Source organism: Pleurodeles waltl, chromosome 4_1, assembly GCF_031143425.1.
Source record: "Pleurodeles waltl isolate 20211129_DDA chromosome 4_1, aPleWal1.hap1.20221129, whole genome shotgun sequence".
Taxonomy (NCBI): domain Eukaryota; kingdom Metazoa; phylum Chordata; class Amphibia; order Caudata; family Salamandridae; genus Pleurodeles; species Pleurodeles waltl.
The window spans coordinates 39,399,735-39,419,918 of NC_090442.1; the positions used below are offsets into that span (position 1 = coordinate 39,399,735).

General features: G+C 39.1%; 4 non-coding genes across 4 annotated transcripts; all 4 read right to left on the minus strand.

The window, feature by feature from the left end:
• Window positions 1-5,146: 5,146 nt before the first annotated feature.
• TRNAR-UCG (transfer RNA arginine (anticodon UCG)) lies at window positions 5,147-5,219 on the minus strand. The gene has a single exon. It is a non-coding gene; the product is annotated as a tRNA-Arg (tRNA).
• Window positions 5,220-6,970: 1,751 nt separating this feature from the next.
• On the minus strand, window positions 6,971-7,043 carry TRNAR-UCG (transfer RNA arginine (anticodon UCG)). Its single transcript has one exon. It is a non-coding gene; the product is annotated as a tRNA-Arg (tRNA).
• A 3,577-nt stretch (window positions 7,044-10,620) lies between these two features.
• On the minus strand, window positions 10,621-10,693 carry TRNAR-UCG (transfer RNA arginine (anticodon UCG)). The gene has a single exon. It is a non-coding gene; the product is annotated as a tRNA-Arg (tRNA).
• Window positions 10,694-12,445: 1,752 nt separating this feature from the next.
• TRNAR-UCG (transfer RNA arginine (anticodon UCG)) lies at window positions 12,446-12,518 on the minus strand. Its single transcript has one exon. It is a non-coding gene; the product is annotated as a tRNA-Arg (tRNA).
• Between the last annotated feature and the right edge of the window lie 7,666 nt (window positions 12,519-20,184).

Consider the following 20,184-nt stretch of genomic DNA (forward strand, 5'->3'; position numbering starts at 1 on the left):
GAGAATGAAACTGCTTTGACAGTAGTTCAGACTTCCCATTTCTTGACTTGCTAATTTGCTCCCTGAATTAGCTTATACAAGTGACATGAACAGGGCCTTGACCTAAGCATGTACCTGAAAGCCTGTCACCACCTCTAGAAATAAAATTCACAGCAGCTCAAAACATTCATTTTGAAAGAGAATATTTCAAGTGAGTCCAAGTTTAATTTCAATAAAGAAAGTTGTATAAAATGACACAATGCACATTTGGGTAACCAGCATGACTCTTTTCAGTGAAGAAGTGGAATGGTTCTGTTGCAATATACTATCACCCTGGAAAGCTGCTACGAGGAAGAGTAAACAATATGATTAGGTTTCAGCAAAAATGTATTAGTTCAGGGTGTGCACCTCAGATAGACTTAAACTTACACACCCTGGTCTGTGAGAGTAGTGCCCTATCCATTGCGGCATTGAGGGTAATCTGCAAGACAGAGTTCCAAAATCATCCTTTCATCTCAGTTCATGGCCACATACAGTATTTCTGCAGTCATTCGTTTCACTTTTCTGTCTTTAATTAAACTGACCATTTTAAACCTCCGGCACCCACCACTTCAATCTTACTGTTTTTGTGCTATCATAGGGCCTTGGAACTTTTGGCAAGCAGACAGAAGCAGTCAGAGAACCACATCACAATACATACTCCTTTGCCTGATACCTTTCACAACAAACTGCTCTTGGAAAAACATGTTAACCGGTCCTTGCTCTCAGACAGACACAGAAAGCCTATCACCACCTCTACGAACATATTTCAATCAAACCAATATATATCATTCAACAATTATGCCTCTGTATCAATATAACTACAACTCGATACAGAAAGGAATTTAAAAAACAATCTGTCCATTAGAATAACCAGTAGAGTTTTAAGGACGTACAAATTGGAATGTGACAATTTCAGAGTTCCTCATTCATAAGAAGTCTGTGAGATAGTATCTCAGAAAGATCTCAAGTTTATAGCAAAAATGGTTGTAAGGGTGATTTTTACCACACAATTGCAACTAGATGACTCAATCTGCAAGAGACCAGTCCTTGACAGATTACACAACTGGGGCAACAGCAAAGGCAGCAATTGTGTCAATCCTTTATGATTCTTCTCTAGTACTATACTTTTTCTGAGGGACAATTTGCATTATTCCTGGAGAAAATCATAGAGCTTCTACGCATGCATAGTTTCTGCTTTCTGCACGCACACACTCCCTGCACTGAATCTACCCACAGTTCTGTTCAGAATGATTGTGCCATGTCATATTGTTGTATACGTATTGCATATCCATTGCATTTATGAAGAGGTACTTTGGTATGGCAGAAAGATTGAAAAGTAGCAATGCTGAAGGTATAACGTGACTGACTGTGCAGTTTGCATTGGGCTTTCTTAATGAGTGAGAGTGAAAGGAGTATTGTAAGAGTGTGTTTCCAGTTTGTATGTAAAGATAAGTTGGGTGCTGTGAGAAAAAGACTTTACCATGAAGGGACTCGAACCCTCAATCTTCTGATCTGAAGTCAGACGCCTTATCCATTAGGCCACATGGTCACTGACTGTAACATGTTTGGGTGTTTAGGGTTAGGTGGTATGAATGAATGTGGAACATATCAATTACAGTTGCGCAGGACAGGATCCCATACCGTTCTTCATCTTCTTTCCATCAAAGGAGTTTTTTCAAACAATATCTAGATAATTTCCAAAGTTTCATATCTTATGATGTGCTTTTTCTTCGTTAATCCTCCTTTCTTCTTTTATTGAATACTCTGTTTTATGCTGCAATGGTATTTTTGGATTATTTGAAAAGAGAATGAAACTGCTTTGACATTAGTTCAGACTTCCCATTTCTTGACTTGCTAATTTGCTCCCTGAATTAGCTTATACAAGTGACATGAACAGGGCCTTGACCTAAGCATGTACCTGAAAACCTGTCACCACCTCTAGAAATAAAATTCACAGCAGCTCAAAACATTCATTTTGAAAGAGAATATTTCAAGTGAGTCCAAGTTTAATTTCAATAAAGAAAGTTGTATAAAATGACATGCTGCACATTTGGGTAACCAGCATGACTCTTTTCAGTGAAGAAGTGGAATGGTTCTGTTGCAATATACTATCACCCTGGCAAGCTGCTACGAGGAAGAGTAAACAATATGATTAGGTTTCAGCAAAAATGTATTAGTTCAGGGTGTGCACCTCAGATAGACTTAAACTTACACACCCTGGTCTGTGAGAGTAGTGCCCTATCCATTGCGGCATTGAGGGTAATCTGCAAGACAGAGTTCCAAAATCATCCTTTCATCTCAGTTCATGGCCACATACAGTATTTCTGCAGTCATTCGTTTCACTTTTCTGTCTTTAATTAAACTGACCATTTTAAACCTCCGGCACCCACCACTTCAATCTTACCGTTTTTGTGCTATCATAGGGCCTTGGAACTTTTGGCAAGTGGACAGAAGCAGTCAGAGAACCACATCACAATACATACTCCTTTGCCTGATACCTTTCACAACAAACTGCTCTTGGAAAAAGACGTTACCCGGTCCTTGCTCTCAGACAGACACAGAAAGCCTATCACCACCTCTACGAACATATTTCAATCAAACCAATATATATCATTCAACAATTATGCCTCTGTATCAATATAACTACAACTCGAGACAGAAAGGAATTTAAAAAACAATCTGCCCATTTGAATAACCAGCAGAGTTTTAAGGACGTACAAATTGGAATGTGACAATTTCAGAGTTCCTCATTCATAAGAAGTCTGTGAGATAGAATCTCAGAAAGATCTCAAGTTTATAGCAAAAATGGTTGTAAGGGTGATTTTTATCACACAATTACAACTAGGTGCCTCAATCTGCAAGAGACCAGTCCTTGACAGATTACACAACTGGGGCAACAGCAAAGGCAGCAATTGTGTCAATCCTTTATGATTCTTCTCTAGTAGTATACTTTTTCTGAGGGACAATTTGCATTATTCCTGGAGAAAATCATAGAGCTTCTACCCATGCATAGTTTCTGCTTTCTGCACGCACACACTCCCTGAACTGAATCTACCCACAGTTCTGTTCAGAATGATTGTGCCATGTCATATTGTTGTATACGGATTGCATATCTGTGGCATTTATGAAGAGGTACTTTGGTATGGCAGAAAGACAGAAAAGTAGCAATGCTGATGGCATAACGTGACAGATTGTGCAGTTTGCATTGGGCTTTCCTAATGAGTGAGAGTGAAAGGAGTATTGTAAGAGTGTGTTTCCAGTTTGTATGTGAAGATAAGTTGGGTGCTGTGAGAAAAAGACTCAACCATGAAGGGAGTAGAACCCTCAATGCTCTGATCCGAAGTCAGACGCCTTATCCATTAGGCCACATGGTCACTGACTGCAATATGTTTGTGTGTTTAGGGTTAGGTGGTATGAATGGATGTGGAACATATCAATTACAGGTGCACAGGACAGGATCCCATACCGTTCTTCATCTTCTTTCCATCAAAGGAGTTTTTTCAAACAATATCTAGATAATTTCCAAAGTTTCATATCTTATGATGTGCTTTTTTGGCGTTAATCCTCCTTTCTTCTTTTATTGAATACTCTGTTTTATGCTGCAATGGTATTTTTGGATTATTTGAAAAGAGAATGAAACTGCTTTGACAGTAGTTCAGACTTCCCATTTCTTGACTTGCTAATTTGCTCCCTGAATTAGCTTATACAAGTGACATGAACAGGGCCTTGACCTAAGCATGTACCTGAAAGCCTGTCACCACCTCTAGAAATAAAATTCACAGCAGCTCAAAACATTCATTTTGAAAGAGAATATTTCAAGTGAGTCCAAGTTTAATTTCAATAAAGAAAGTTGTATAAAATGACACGATGCACATTTGGGTAACCAGCATGACTCTTTTCAGTGAAGAAGTGGAATGGTTCTGTTGCAATATACTATCACCCTGGAAAGCTGCTACGAGGAAGAGTAAACAATATGATTAGGTTTCAGCAAAAATGTATTAGTTCAGGGTGTGCAACTCAGATAGACTTAAACTTACACACCCTGGTCTGTGAGAGTAGTGCCCTATCCATTGCGGCATTGAGGGTAATCTGCAAGACAGAGTTCCAAAATCATCCTTTCATCTCAGTTCATGGCCACATACAGTATTTCTGCAGTCATTCGTTTCACTTTTCTGTCTTTAATTAAACTGACCATTTTAAACCTCCGGCACCCACCACTTCAATCTTACCGTTTTTGTGCTATCATAGGGCCTTGGAACTTTTGGCAAGCGGACAGAAGCAGTCAGAGAACCACATCACAATACATACTCCTTTGCCTGATACCTTTCACAACAAACTGCTCTTGGAAAAACATGTTAACCGGTCCTTGCTCTCAGACAGACACAGAAAGCCTATCACCACCTCTACGAACATATTTCAATCAAACCAATATATATCATTCAACAATTATGCCTCTGTATCAATATAACTACAACTCGATACAGAAAGGAATTTAAAAAACAATCTGTCCATTTGAATAACCAGCAGAGTTTTAAGGACGTACAAATTGGAATGTGACAATTTCAGAGTTCCTCATTCATAAGAAGTCTGTGAGATAGTATCTCAGAAAGATCTCAAGTTTATAGCAAAAATGGTTGTAAGGGTGATTTTTACCACACAATTGCAACTAGATGACTCAATCTGCAAGAGACCAGTCTTGACAGATTACACAACTGGGGCAACAGCAAAGGCAGCAATTGTGTCAATCCTTTATGATTCTTCTCTAGTACTATACTTTTTCTGAGGGACAATTTGCATTATTCCTGGAGAAAATCATAGAGCTTCTACCCATGCATAGTTTCTGCTTTCTACACGCACACACTCCCTGCACTGAATCTACCCACAGTTCTGTTCAGAATGATTGTGCCATGTCATATTGTTGTATACGTATTGCATATCCATTGCATTTATGAAGAGGTACTTTGGTATGGCAGAAAAATTGAAAAGTAGCAATGCTGAAGGTATAACGTGACTGATTGTGCAGTTTGCATTGGGCTTTCTTAATGAGTGAGAGTGAAAGGAGTATTGTAAGAGTGTGTTTCCAGTTTGTATGTAAAGATAAGTTGGGTGCTGTGAGAAAAAGACTTAACCATGAAGGGACTCGAACCCTCAATCTTCTGATCCGAAGTCAGACGCCTTATCCATTAGGCCACATGGTCACTGACTGTAACATGTTTGGGTGTTTAGGGTTAGGTGGTATGAATGAATGTGGAACATATCAATTACAGTTGCGCAGGACAGGATCCCATACCGTTCTTCATCTTCTTTCCATCAAAGGAGTTTTTTCAAACAATATCTAGATAATTTCCAAAGTTTCATATCTTATGATGTGCTTTTTTGCCGTTAATCCTCCTTTATTCTTCTATTGAATACTCTGTTTTATGCTGCAATGGTATTTTTGGATTATTTGAAAAGAGAATGAAACTGCTTTGACAGTAGTTCAGACTTCCCATTTCTTGACTTGCTAATTTGCTCCCTGAATTAGCTTATACAAGTGACATGAACAGGGCCTTGACCTAAGCACGTACCTGAAAGCCTGTCACCACCTCTAGAAATAAAATTCACAGCAGCTCAAAACATTCATTTTGAAAGAGAATATTTCAAGTGAGTCCAAGTTTAATTTCAATAAAGAAAGTTGTATAAAATGACACGCTGCACATTTGGGTAACCAGCATGACTCTTTTCAGTGAAGAAGTGGAATGGTTCTGTTGCAATATACTATCACCCTGGCAAGCTGCTACGAGGAAGAGTAATCAATATGATTAGGTTTCAGCAAAAATGTATTAGTTCAGGGTGTGCACCTCAGATAGACTTAAACTTACACACCCTGGTCTGTGAGAGTAGTGCCCTATCCATTGCGGCATTGAGGGTAATCTGCAAGACAGAGTTCCAAAATCATCCTTTCATCTCAGTTCATGGCCACATACAGTATTTCTGCAGTCATTCGTTTCACTTTTCTGTCTTTAATTAAACTGACCATTTTAAACCTCCGGCACCCACCACTTCAATCTTACCGTTTTTGTGCTATCATAGGGCCTTGGAACTTTTGGCAAGTGGACAGAAGCAGTCAGAGAACCACATCACAATACATACTCCTTTGCCTGATACCTTTCACAACAAACTGCTCTTGGAAAAAGACGTTAACCGGTCCTTGCTCTCAGACAGACACAGAAAGCCTATCACCACCTCTACGAACATATTTCAATCAAACCAATATATATCATTCAACAATTATGCCTCTGTATCAATATAACTACAACTCGATACAGAAAGGAATTTAAAAAACAATCTGTCCATTTGAATAACCAGCAGAGTTTTAAGGAAGTACAAATTGGAATGTGACAATTTCAGAGTTCCTCATTCATAAGAAGTCTGTGAGATAGTATCTCAGAAAGATCTCAAGTTTATAGCAAAAATGGTTGTAAGGGTGATTTTTACCACACAATTGCAACTAGATAACTCAATCTGCAAGAGACCAGTCCTTGACAGATTACACAACTGGGGCAACAGCAAAGCAGCAATTGTGTCAATCCTTTATGATTCTTCTCTAGTACTATACTTTTTCTGAGGGACAATTTGCATTATTCCTGGAGAAAATCATAGAGCTTCTACCCATGCATAGTTTCTTCTTTCTGCACGCACACACTCCCTGCACTGAATCTACCCACAGTTCTGTTCAGAATGATTGTGCCATGTCATATTGTTGTATACGTATTGCATATCCATTGCATTTATGAAGAGGTACTTTGGTATGGCAGAAAGATTGAAAAGTAGCAATGCTGAAGGTATAACGTGACTGATTGTGCAGTTTGCATTGGGCTTTCTTAATGAGTGAGAGTGAAAGGAGTATTGTAAGAGTGTGTTTCCAGTTTGTATGTAAAGATAAGTTGGGTGCTGTGAGAAAAAGACTTAACCATGAAGGGACTCGAACCCTCAATCTTCTGATCCGAAGTCAGACGCCTTATCCATTAGGCCACATGGTCACTGACTGCAACATGTTTGGGTGTTTAGGGTTAGGTGGTATGAATGGATGTGGAACATATCAATTACAGGTGCGCAGGACAGGATCCCATACCGTTCTTCATCTTCTTTCCATCAAAGGAGTTTTTTCAAACAGTATCTAGATAATTTCCAAAGTTTCATATCTTATGCTGTGCTTTTTTGGCGTTACTCCTCCTTTCTTCTTTTATTGAATACTCTGTTTTATGCTGCAATGGTATTTTTGGATTATTTGAAAAGAGAATGAAACTGCATTGACAGTAGTTCAGACTTCCCATTTCTTGACTTGCTAATTTGCTCCCTGAATTAGCTTATACAAGTGACATGAACAGGGCCTTGACCTAAGCACGTACCTGAAAGCCTGTCACCACCTCTAGAAATAAAATTCACAGCAGCTCAAAACATTCATTTTGAAAGAGAATATTTCAAGTGAGTCCAAGTTTAATTTCAATAAAGAAAGTTGTATAAAATGACACGCTGCACATTTGGGTAACCAGCATGACTCTTTTCAGTGAAGAAGTGGAATGGTTCTGTTGCAATATACTATCACCCTGGCAAGCTGCTACGAGGAAGAGTAAACAATATGATTAGGTTTCAGCAAAAATGTATTAGTTCAGGGTGTGCACCTCAGATAGACTTAAACTTACACACCCTGGTCTGTGAGAGTAGTGCCCTATCCATTGCGGCATTGAGGGTAATCTGCAAGACAGAGTTCCAAAATCATCCTTTCATCTCAGTTCATGGCCACATACAGTATTTCTGAAGTCATTCGTTTCACTTTTCTGTCTTTAATTAAACTGACCATTTTAAACCTCCGGCACCCACCACTTCAATCTTTCTGTTTTTGTGCTATCATAGGGCCTTGGAACTTTTGGCAAGTGGACAGAAGCAGTCAGAGAACCACATCACAATACATACTCCTTTGCCTGATACCTTTCACAACAAACTGCTCTTGGAAAAAGACGTTAACCGGTCCTTGCTCTCAGACAGACACAGAAAGCCTATCACCACCTCTACGAACATATTTCAATCAAACCAGTATATATCATTCAACAATTATGCCTCTGTATCAATAAAACTACAACTCGAGACAGAAAGGAATTTAAAAAACAATCTGCCCATTTGAATAACCAGCAGAGTTTTAAGGACGTACAAATTGGAATGTGACAATTTCAGAGTTCCTCATTCATAAGAAGTCTGTGAGATAGTATCTCAGAAAGATCTCACGTTTATAGCAAAAATGGTTGTAAGGGTGATTTTTACCACACAATTACAACTAGGTGCCTCAATCTGCAAGAGACCAGTCCTTGACTGATTACACAACTGGGGCAACAACAAAGGCAGCCATTGTGTCAATCCTTTATGATTCTTCTCTAGTACTATACTTTTTCTGAGGGACAATTTGCATTATTCCTGGAGAAAATCATAGAGCTTCTACCCATGCATAGTTTCTGCTTTCTGCACGCACACACTCCCTGCACTGAATCTACCCACAGTTCTGTTCAGAATGATTGTGCCATGTCATATTGTTGTATACGTATTGCATATCTGTGGCATTTATGAAGAGGTACTTTGGTATGGCAGAAAGATAGAAAAGTAGCAATGCTGATGGCATAACGTGACAGATTGTGCAGTTTGCATTGGGCTTTCCTAATGAGTGAGAGTGAAAGGAGTATTGTAAGAGTGTGTTTCCAGTTTGTATGTGAAGATAAGTTGGGTGCTGTGAGAAAAAGACTCAACCATGAAGGGAGTAGAACCCTCAATGCTCTGATCCGAAGTCAGACGCCATATCCATTAGGCCACATGGTCACTGACTGCAATATGTTTGGGTGTTTAGGGTTAGGTGGTATGAATGGATGTGGAACATATCAATTACAGGTGCGCAGGACAGGATCCCATACCGTTCTTCATCTTCTTTCCATCAAAGGAGTTTTTTCAAACAATATCTAGATAATTTCCAAAGTTTCATATCTTATGCTGTGCTTTTTTGCCGTTAATCCTCCTTTCTTCTTTTATTGAATACTCTGTTTTATGCTGCAATGGTATTTTTGGATTATTTGAAAAGAGAATGAAACTGCTTTGACATTAGTTCAGACTTCCCATTTCTTGACTTGCTAATTTGCTCCCTGAATTAGCTTATACAAGTGACATGAACAGGGCCTTGACCTAAGCATGTACCTGAAAACCTGTCACCACCTCTAGAAATAAAATTCACAGCAGCTCAAAACATTCATTTTGAAAGAGAATATTTCAAGTGAGTCCAAGTTTAATTTCAATAAAGAAAGTTGTATAAAATGACACGATGCACTATTGGGTAACCAGCATGACTCTTTTCAGTGAAGAAGTGGAATGGTTCTGTTGCAATATACTATCACCCTGGAAAGCTGCTACGAGGAAGAGTAAACAATATGATTAGGTTTCAGCAAAAATGTATTAGTTCAGGGTGTGCACCTCAGATAGACTTAAACTTACACACCCTGGTCTGTGAGAGTAGTGCCCTATCCATTGCGGCATTGAGGGTAATCTGCAAGACAGAGTTCCAAAATCATCCTTTCATCTCAGTTCATGGCCACATACAGTATTTCTGCAGTCATTCGTTTCACTTTTCTGTCTTTAATTAAACTGACCATTTTAAACCTCCGGCACCCACCACTTCAATCTTACCGTTTTTGTGCTATCATAGGGCCTTGGAACTTTTGGCAAGCGGACAGAAGCAGTCAGAGAACCACATCACAATACATACTCCTTTGCCTGATACCTTTCACAACAAACTGCTCTTGGAAAAACATGTTAACCGGTCCTTGCTCTCAGACAGACACAGAAAGCCTATCACCACCTCTACGAACATATTTCAATCAAACCAATATATATCATTCAACAATTATGCCTCTGTATCAATATAACTACAACTCGATACAGAAAGGAATTTAAAAAACAATCTGTCCATTTGAATAACCAGCAGAGTTTTAAGGACGTACAAATTGGAATGTGACAATTTCAGAGTTCCTCATTCATAAGAAGTCTGTGAGATAGTATCTCAGAAAGATCTCAAGTTTATAGCAAAAATGGTTGTAAGGGTGATTTTTACCACACAATTGCAACTAGATGACTCAATCTGCAAGAGACCAGTCCTTGACAGATTACACAACTGGGGCAACAGCAAAGGCAGCAATTGTGTCAATCCTTTATGATTCTTCTCTAGTACTATACTTTTTCTGAGGGACAATTTGCATTATTCCTGGAGAAAATCATAGAGCTTCTACCCATGCATAGTTTCTGCTTTCTGCACGCACACACTCCTTGCACTGAATCTACCCACAGTTCTGTTCAGAATGATTGTGCCATGTCATATTGTTGTATACGTATTGCATATCCATTGCATTTATGAAGAGGTACTTTGGTATGGCAGAAAGATTGAAAAGTAGCAATGCTGAAGGTATAACGTGACTGATTGTGCAGTTTGCATTGGGCTTTCTTAATGAGTGAGAGTGAAAGGAGTATTGTAAGAGTGTGTTTCCAGTTTGTATGTCAAGATAAGTTGGGTGCTGTGAGAAAAAGACTTAACCATGAAGGGACTCGAACCCTCAATCTTCTGATCCGAAGTCAGACGCCTTATCCATTAGGCCACATGGTCACTGACTGCAACATGTTTGGGTGTTTAGGGTTAGATGGTATGAATGAATGTGGAACATATCAATTACAGGTGCGCAGGACAGGATCCCATACCGTTCTTCATCTTCTTTCCATCAAAGGAGTTTTTTCAAACAATATCTAGATAATTTCCAAAGTTTCATATCTTATGATGTGCTTTTTTGCCGTTAATCCTCCTTTATTCTTCTATTGAATACTCTGTTTTATGCTGCAATGGTATTTTTGGATTATTTGAAAAGAGAATGAAACTGCTTTGACAGTAGTTCAGACTTCCCATTTCTTGACTTGCTAATTTGCTCCCTGAATTAGCTTATACAAGTGACATGAACAGGGCCTTGACCTAAGCACGTACCTGAAAGCCTGTCACCACCTCTAGAAATAAAATTCACAGCAGCTCAAAACATTCATTTTGAAAGAGAATATTTCAAGTGAGTCCAAGTTTAATTTCAATAAAGAAAGTTGTATAAAATGACACGCTGCACATTTGGGTAACCAGCATGACTCTTTTCAGTGAAGAAGTGGAATGGTTCTGTTGCAATATACTATCACCCTGGCAAGCTGCTACGAGGAAGAGTAAACAATATGATTAGGTTTCAGCAAAAATGTATTAGTTCAGGGTGTGCACCTCAGATAGACTTAAACTTACACACCCTGGTCTGTGAGAGTAGTGCCCTATCCATTGCGGCATTGAGGGTAATCTGCAAGACAGAGTTCCAAAATCATCCTTTCATCTCAGTTCATGGCCACATACAGTATTTCTGCAGTCATTCGTTTCACTTTTCTGTCTTTAATTAAACTGACCATTTTAAACCTCCGGCACCCACCACTTCAATCTTACCGTTTTTGTGCTATCATAGGGCCTTGGAACTTTTGGCAAGTGGACAGAAGCAGTCAGAGAACCACATCACAATACATACTCCTTTGCCTGATACCTTTCACAACAAACTGCTCTTGGAAAAAGACGTTACCCGGTCCTTGCTCTCAGACAGACACAGAAAGCCTATCACCACCTCTACGAACATATTTCAATCAAACCAATATATATCATTCAACAATTATGCCTCTGTATCAATATAACTACAACTCGAGACAGAAAGGAATTTAAAAAACAATCTGCCCATTTGAATAACCAGCAGAGTTTTAAGGACGTACAAATTGGAATGTGACAATTTCAGAGTTCCTCATTCATAAGAAGTCTGTGAGATAGAATCTCAGAAAGATCACAAGTTTATAGCAAAAATGGTTGTAAGGGTGATTTTTATCACACAATTACAACTAGGTGCCTCAATCTGCAAGAGACCAGTCCTTGACAGATTACACAACTGGGGCAACAGCAAAGGCAGCAATTGTGTCAATCCTTTATGATTCTTCTCTAGTAGTATACTTTTTCTGAGGGACAATTTGCATTATTCCTGGAGAAAATCATAGAGCTTCTACCCATGCATAGTTTCTGCTTTCTGCACGCACACACTCCCTGCACTGAATCTACCCACAGTTCTGTTCAGAATGATTGTGCCATGTCATATTGTTGTATACGTATTGCATATCCGTGGCATTTATGAAGAGGTACTTTGGTATGGCAGAAAGACAGAAAAGTAGCAATGCTGAAGGCATAACGTGACTGATTGTGCTGTTTGCATTGGGCTTTCTTAATGAGTGAAAGTGAAAGGAGTATTGTAAGAGTATGTTTCCAGTTTGTATGTAAAGATAAGTTGGGTGCTGTGAGAAAAAGACTCAACCATGAAAGGACTCGAACCCTCAATCTTCTGATCCGAAGTCAGACGCCTTAGCCATTAGGCCACATGGTCACTGACTGCAATATGTTTGGGTGTTTAGGGTTAGGTGGTATGAATGGATGTGGAACATATCAATTACAGGTGCGCAGGACAGGATCCCATACAGTTCTTCATCTTCTTTCCATCAAAGGAGTTTTTTCAAACAATATCTAGATAATTTCCAAAGTTTCATATCTTATGCTGTGCTTTTTTGGCGTTAATCCTCCTTTCTTCTTTTATTGAATACTCTGTTTTATGCTGCAATGGTATTTTTGGATTATTTGAAAAGAGAATGAAACTGCTTTGACAGTAGTTCAGACTTCCCATTTCTTGACTTGCTAATTTGCTCCCTGAATTAGCTTATACAAGTGACATGAACAGGGCCTTGACCTAAGCACGTACCTGAAAGCCTGTCACCACCTCTAGAAATAAAATTCACAGCAGCTCAAAACATTCATTTTGAAAGAGAATATTTCAAGTGAGTCCAAGTTTAATTTCAATAAAGAAAGTTGTATAAAATGACACGCTGCACATTTGGGTAACCAGCATGACTCTTTTCAGTGAAGAAGTGGAATGGTTCTGTTGCAATATACTATCACCCTGGCAAGCTGCTACGAGGAAGAGTAAACAATATGATTAGGTTTCAGCAAAAATGTATTAGTTCAGGGTGTGCACCTCAGATAGACTTAAACTTACACACCCTGGTCTGTGAGAGTAGTGCCCTATCCATTGCGGCATTGAGGGTAATCTGCAAGACAGAGTTCCAAAATCATCCTTTCATCTCAGTTCATGGCCACATACAGTATTTCTGCAGTCATTCGTTTCACTTTTCTGTCTTTAATTAAACTGACCATTTTAAACCTCCGGCACCCACCACTTCAATCTTTCTGTTTTTGTGCTATCATAGGGCCTTGGAACTTTTGGCAAGTGGACAGAAGCAGTCAGAGAACCACATCACAATACATACTCCTTTGCCTGATACCTTTCACAACAAACTGCTCTTGGAAAAAGACGTTAACCGGTCCTTGCTCTCAGACAGACACAGAAAGCCTATCACCACCTCTACGAACATATTTCAATCAAACCAATATATATCATTCAACAATTATTCCTCTGTATCAATAAAACTACAACTCGAGACAGAAAGGAATTTAAAAAACAATCTGCCCATTTGAATAACCAGCAGAGTTTTAAGGACATACAAAATGGAATGTGACAATTTCAGAGTTCCTCATTCATAAGAAGTCTGTGAGATAGTATCTCAGAAAGATCTCACGTTTATAGCAAAAATGGTTGTAAGGGTGATTTTTACCACACAATTACAACTAGGTGCCTCAATCTGCAAGAGACCAGTCCTTGACAGATTACACAACTGGGGCAACAGCAAAGGCAGCCATTGTGTCAATCCTTTATGATTCTTCTCTAGTACTATACTTTTTCTGAGCGACAATTTGCATTATTCCTGGAGAAAATCATAGAGCTTCTACCCATGCATAGTTTCTGCTTTCTGCACGCACACAGTCCCTGCACTGAATCTACCCACAGTTCTGTTCAGAATGATTGTGCCATGTCATATTGTTGTATACGGATTGCATATCTGTGGCATTTATGAAGAGGTACTTTGGTATGGCAGAAAGACAGAAAAGTAGCAATGCTGATGGCATAACGTGACAGATTGTGCAGTTTGCATTGGGCTTTCCTAATGAGTGAGAGTGAAAGGAGTATTGTAAGAGTGTGTTTCCAGTTTGTATGTGAAGATAAGTTGGGTGCTGTGAGAAAAAGACTCAACCATGAAGGGAGTAGAACCCTCAATGCTCTGATCCGAAGTCAGACGCCTTATCCATTAGGCCACATGGTCACTGACTGCAATATGTTTGTGTGTTTAGGGTTAGGTGGTATGAATGGATGTGGAACATATCAATTACAGGTGCGCACACCCATACCGTTCTTCATCTTCTTTCCATCAAAGGAGTTTTTTCAAACAATATCTAGATAATTTCCAAAGTTTCATATCTTATGATGTGCTTTTTTGGCGTTAATCCTCCTTTCTTCTTTTATTGAATACTCTGTTTTATGCTGCAATGGTATTTTTGGATTATTTGAAAAGAGAATGAAACTGCTTTGACAGTAGTTCAGACTTCCCATTTCTTGACTTGCTAATTTGCTCCCTGAATTAGCTTATACAAGTGACATGAACAGGGCCTTGACCTAAGCATGTACCTGAAAGCCTGTCACCACCTCTAGAAATAAAATTCACAGCAGCTCAAAACATTCATTTTGAAAGAGAATATTTCAAGTGAGTCCAAGTTTAATTTCAATAAAGAAAGTTGTATAAAATGACACAATGCACATTTGGGTAACCAGCATGACTCTTTTCAGTGAAGAAGTGGAATGGTTCTGTTGCAATATACTATCACCCTGGAAAGCTGCTACGAGGAAGAGTAAACAATATGATTAGGTTTCAGCAAAAATGTATTAGTTCAGGGTGTGCACCTCAGATAGACTTAAACTTACACACCCTGGTCTGTGAGAGTAGTGCCCTATCCATTGCGGCATTGAGGGTAATCTGCAAGACAGAGTTCCAAAATCATCCTTTCATCTCAGTTCATGGCCACATACAGTATTTCTGCAGTCATTCGTTTCACTTTTCTGTCTTTAATTAAACTGACCATTTTAAACCTCCGGCACCCACCACTTCAATCTTACTGTTTTTGTGCTATCATAGGGCCTTGGAACTTTTGGCAAGCAGACAGAAGCAGTCAGAGAACCACATCACAATACATACTCCTTTGCCTGATACCTTTCACAACAAACTGCTCTTGGAAAAACATGTTAACCGGTCCTTGCTCTCAGACAGACACAGAAAGCCTATCACCACCTCTACGAACATATTTCAATCAAACCAATATATATCATTCAACAATTATGCCTCTGTATCAATATAACTACAACTCGATACAGAAAGGAATTTAAAAAACAATCTGTCCATTAGAATAACCAGTAGAGTTTTAAGGACGTACAAATTGGAATGTGACAATTTCAGAGTTCCTCATTCATAAGAAGTCTGTGAGATAGTATCTCAGAAAGATCTCAAGTTTATAGCAAAAATGGTTGTAAGGGTGATTTTTACCACACAATTGCAACTAGATGACTCAATCTGCAAGAGACCAGTCCTTGACAGATTACACAACTGGGGCAACAGCAAAGGCAGCAATTGTGTCAATCCTTTATGATTCTTCTCTAGTACTATACTTTTTCTGAGGGACAATTTGCATTATTCCTGGAGAAAATCATAGAGCTTCTACCCATGCATAGTTTCTGCTTTCTGCACGCACACACTCCCTGCACTGAATCTACCCACAGTTCTGTTCAGAATGATTGTGCCATGTCATATTGTTGTATACGTATTGCATATCCATTGCATTTATGAAGAGGTACTTTGGTATGGCAGAAAGATTGAAAAGTAGCAATGCTGAAGGTATAACGTGACTGACTGTGCAGTTTGCATTGGGCTTTCTTAATGAGTGAGAGTGAAAGGAGTATTGTAAGAGTGTGTTTCCAGTTTGTATGTAAAGATAAGTTGGGTGCTGTGAGAAAAAGACTTTACCATGAAGGGACTCGAACCCTCAATCTTCTGATCTGAAGTCAGACGCCTTATCCATTAGGCCACATGGTCACTGACTGTAACATGTTTGGGTGTTTAGGGTTAGGTGGTATGAATGAATGTGGAACATATCAATTACAGTTGCGCAGGACAGGATCCCATACCGTTCTTCATCTTCTTTCCATCAAAGGAGTTTTTTCAAACAATATCTAGATAATTTCCAAAGTAGACATATCTTATGATGTGCTTTTTTGCCGTTAATCCTCCTTTATTCTTCTATTGAATTCTCTGTTTTATGCTGCAATGGTATTTTTGGATTATTTGAAAAGAGAATGAAACTGCTTTGACAGTAGTTCAGACTTCCCATTTCTTGACTTGCTAATTTGCTCCCTGAATTAGCTTATACAAGTGACATGAACAGGGCCTTGACCTAAGCACGTACCTGAAAGCCTGTCACCACCTCTAGAAATAAAATTCACAGCAGCTCAAAACATTCATTTTGAAAGAGAATATTTCAAGTGAGTCCAAGTTTAATTTCAATAAAGAAAGTTGTATAAAATGACACGCTGCACATTTGGGTAACCAGCATGACTCTTTTCAGTGAAGAAGTGGAATGGTTCTGTTGCAATATACTATCACCCTGGCAAGCTGCTACGAGAAAGAGTAATCAATATGATTAGGTTTCAGCAAAAATGTATTAGTTCAGGGTGTGCACCTCAGATAGACTTAAACTTACACACCCTGGTCTGTGAGAGTAGTGCCCTATCCATTGCGGCATTGAGGGTAATCTGCAAGACAGAGTTCCAAAATCATCCTTTCATCTCAGTTCATGGCCACATACAGTATTTCTGCAGTCATTCGTTTCACTTTTCTGTCTTTAATTAAACTGACCATTTTAAACCTCCGGCACCCACCACTTCAATCTTTCTGTTTTTGTGCTATCATAGGGCCTTGGAACTTTTGGCAAGTGGACAGAAGCAGTCAGAGAACCACATCACAATACATACTCCTTTGCCTGATACCTTTCACAACAAACTGCTCTTGGAAAAAGACGTTAACCGGTCCTTGCTCTCAGACAGACACAGAAAGCCTATCACCACCTCTACGAACATATTTCAATCAAACCAATATATATCATTCAACAATTATGCCTCTGTATCAATAAAACTACAACTCGAGACAGAAAGGAATTTAAAAAACAATCTGCCCATTTGAATAACCAGCAGAGTTTTAAGGACGTACAAATTGGAATGTGACAATTTCAGAGTTCCTCATTCATAAGAAGTCTGTGAGATAGTATCTCAGAAAGATCTCACGTTTATAGCAAAAATGGTTGTAAGGGTGATTTTTACCACACAATTACAACTAGGTGCCTCAATCTGCAAGAGACCAGTCCTTGACAGATTACACAACTGGGGCAACAGCAAAGGCAGCCATTGTGTCAATCCTTTATGATTCTTCTCTAGTACTATACTTTTTCTGAGCGACAATTTGCATTATTCCTGGAGAAAATCATAGAGCTTCTACCCATGCATAGTTTCTGCTTTCTGCACGCACACACTCCCTGCACTGAATCTACCCACAGTTCTGTTCAGAATGATTGTGCCATGTCATATTGTTGTATACGTATTGCATATCTGTGGCATTTATGAAGAGGTACTTTGGTATGGCAGAAAGACAGAAAAGTAGCAATGCTGATGGCATAACGTGACTGATTGTGCAGTTTGCATTGGGCTTTCCTAATGAGTGAGAGTGAAAGGAGTATTGTAAGAGTGTGTTTCCAGTTTGTATGTGAAGATAAGTTGGGTGCTGTGAGAAAAAGACTCAACCATGAAGGGAGTAGAACCCTCAATGTTCTGATCCGAAGTCAGACGCATTATCCATTAGGCCACATGGTCACTGACTGCAATATGTTTGGGTGTTTAGGGTTAGGTGGTATGAATGGATGTGGAACATATCAATTACAGGTGCGCAGGACAGGATCCCATACCGTTCTTCATCTTCTTTCCATCAAAGGAGTTTTTTCAAACAATATCTAGATAATTTCCAAAGTTTCATATCTTATGCTGTGCTTTTTTGGCGTTAATCCTCCTTTCTTCTTTTATTGAATACTCTGTTTTATCGTGCAATGGTATTTTTGGATTATTTGAAAAGAGAATGAAACTGCTTTGACAGTAGTTCAGACTTCCCATTTCTTGACTTGCTAATTTGCTCCCTGAATTAGCTTATACAAGTGACATGAACAGGGCCTTGACCTAAGCACGTACCTGAAAGCCTGTCACCACCTCTAGAAATCAAATTCACAGCAGCTCAAAACATTCATTTTGAAAGAGAATATTTCAAGTGAGTCCAAGTTTCATTTCAATAAAGAAAGTTGTATAAAATGACACGCTGCACATTTGGGTAACCAGCATGACTCTTTTCAGTGAAGAAGTGGAATGGTTCTGTTGCAATATACTATCACCCTGGTAAGCTGCTACGAGGAAGAGTAAACAATATGATTAGGTTTCAGCAAAAATGTATTAGTTCAGGGTGTGCACTGATAGAGCGTTCCTTCCTAATAAATTACCTGTATTTGGACGCTCTTGGGTCGATGAATCTTTTGACCAAGTGGGGCTCTCTTCACCCGAGATTAATCAATTTAATCAAATCAATAATCAATAACGAACATAAGCAATGCCCTGATCAACATAACACTTCACAATTAATCCAGAAAACATTTCGGCGAACCATGACCTTTCGGCCATGAATAACCACACCAGTTTATTCAAAGTTAATGAATTTATTTCCCTATATTAACAAAGCTAGCACGATATAAATGTGTCTCAACACCAAATGATAGATGTAAATGAACATTAATAGCTGTCCATAACGGCGAAAAAGATGCAATCTATGCAGCATTTGAATAACAATGCATTCGATAATAGCAACGCAAACCACTAAAACTATAATCTGTAATGAGCTAATTGCATACATTAGTCAGCATAACAAGGTCTCAAATTGCATCGTGCAACAAATGAATCCTCATCTAACCTCAAATTAGCATCTGCATGTGGGACTTCATGCAAAAACAATTTAGCAACATTGATTTGGAAAACTCCTAACTAGGGCTCTTATCAAAAATCAGCAGTTGGTTACCAAAAAAAGAAACACAATGCAATTGTACATTTTCCTTTCATATTTACCAAATTCAATCAGCATTCAAGGAAGTCTTCGTCTCACAGGTACCGGTTTCCGATCAGCATGGGACGGGGCAAAGGGGCGGGGTGGACGGGGCAATTGCCTCACAGCGGCAAGATAAAAGGACAAAACTACTACTTTATGCAAAGGGACAGATCAAAGTTAAAGTCTCTAGGGCGAGAATTTCTTAAAGTCTCTTTCTCTCGATTAGAGAAAGCATCAAAGTCTCATTCAAAATGGCGTCGAACATCAATTGGCATCGTAGAAGATGGCAAAATGACGAGGTCGGTAAGATGGGCCATAATGGCTGCAATGTCCTGCAAATGGCGGGTAATGGCTAATGGGCAATAATGTCCTCCATGGGTGCAGTGGGTAATGGCCAAAGGCTGATGGCTAAAAATGGCAATGGCTGCTTTCTTCTTGTGCACCAGGTTTAAATAAACAACAGTTCAAATCCAGTAGGGTCTTCCATTGGAGGGTTCATAGGTTGGCTTCAAATTGTCCAATCAAAAACAACAATTCACAAGCTTCTACCTAGGCATACATTATCCTTGGAGTCGGGAACGTAAGTTGCAACATATTTTACCAATTAACTCACTTTCAGAGCTTCCATTGTCTGCACCTGCAGATTGACCTTGGAGCAAAGAAGAAGATGCCAGGCTGGCACGAAACCTTAAAGATAAGCATGTGAACCGATCTCACTGGAAAAGTACAGCTTCAAGCAGGAATACACGTTTATTAGCACATTAGAAAAACACGAGCATCTAAACCGTGAGACAAGGCAACTAGGCCGAAGCCTCCACTGAAGTTATGCTAAGTTAAAACATTTCAAACAAGCAAATCATGGCACACGTTTACGGTTATGTCAGATTAGTACAATTCTAATACATCACGTTATATAAAGCACGCTTATAA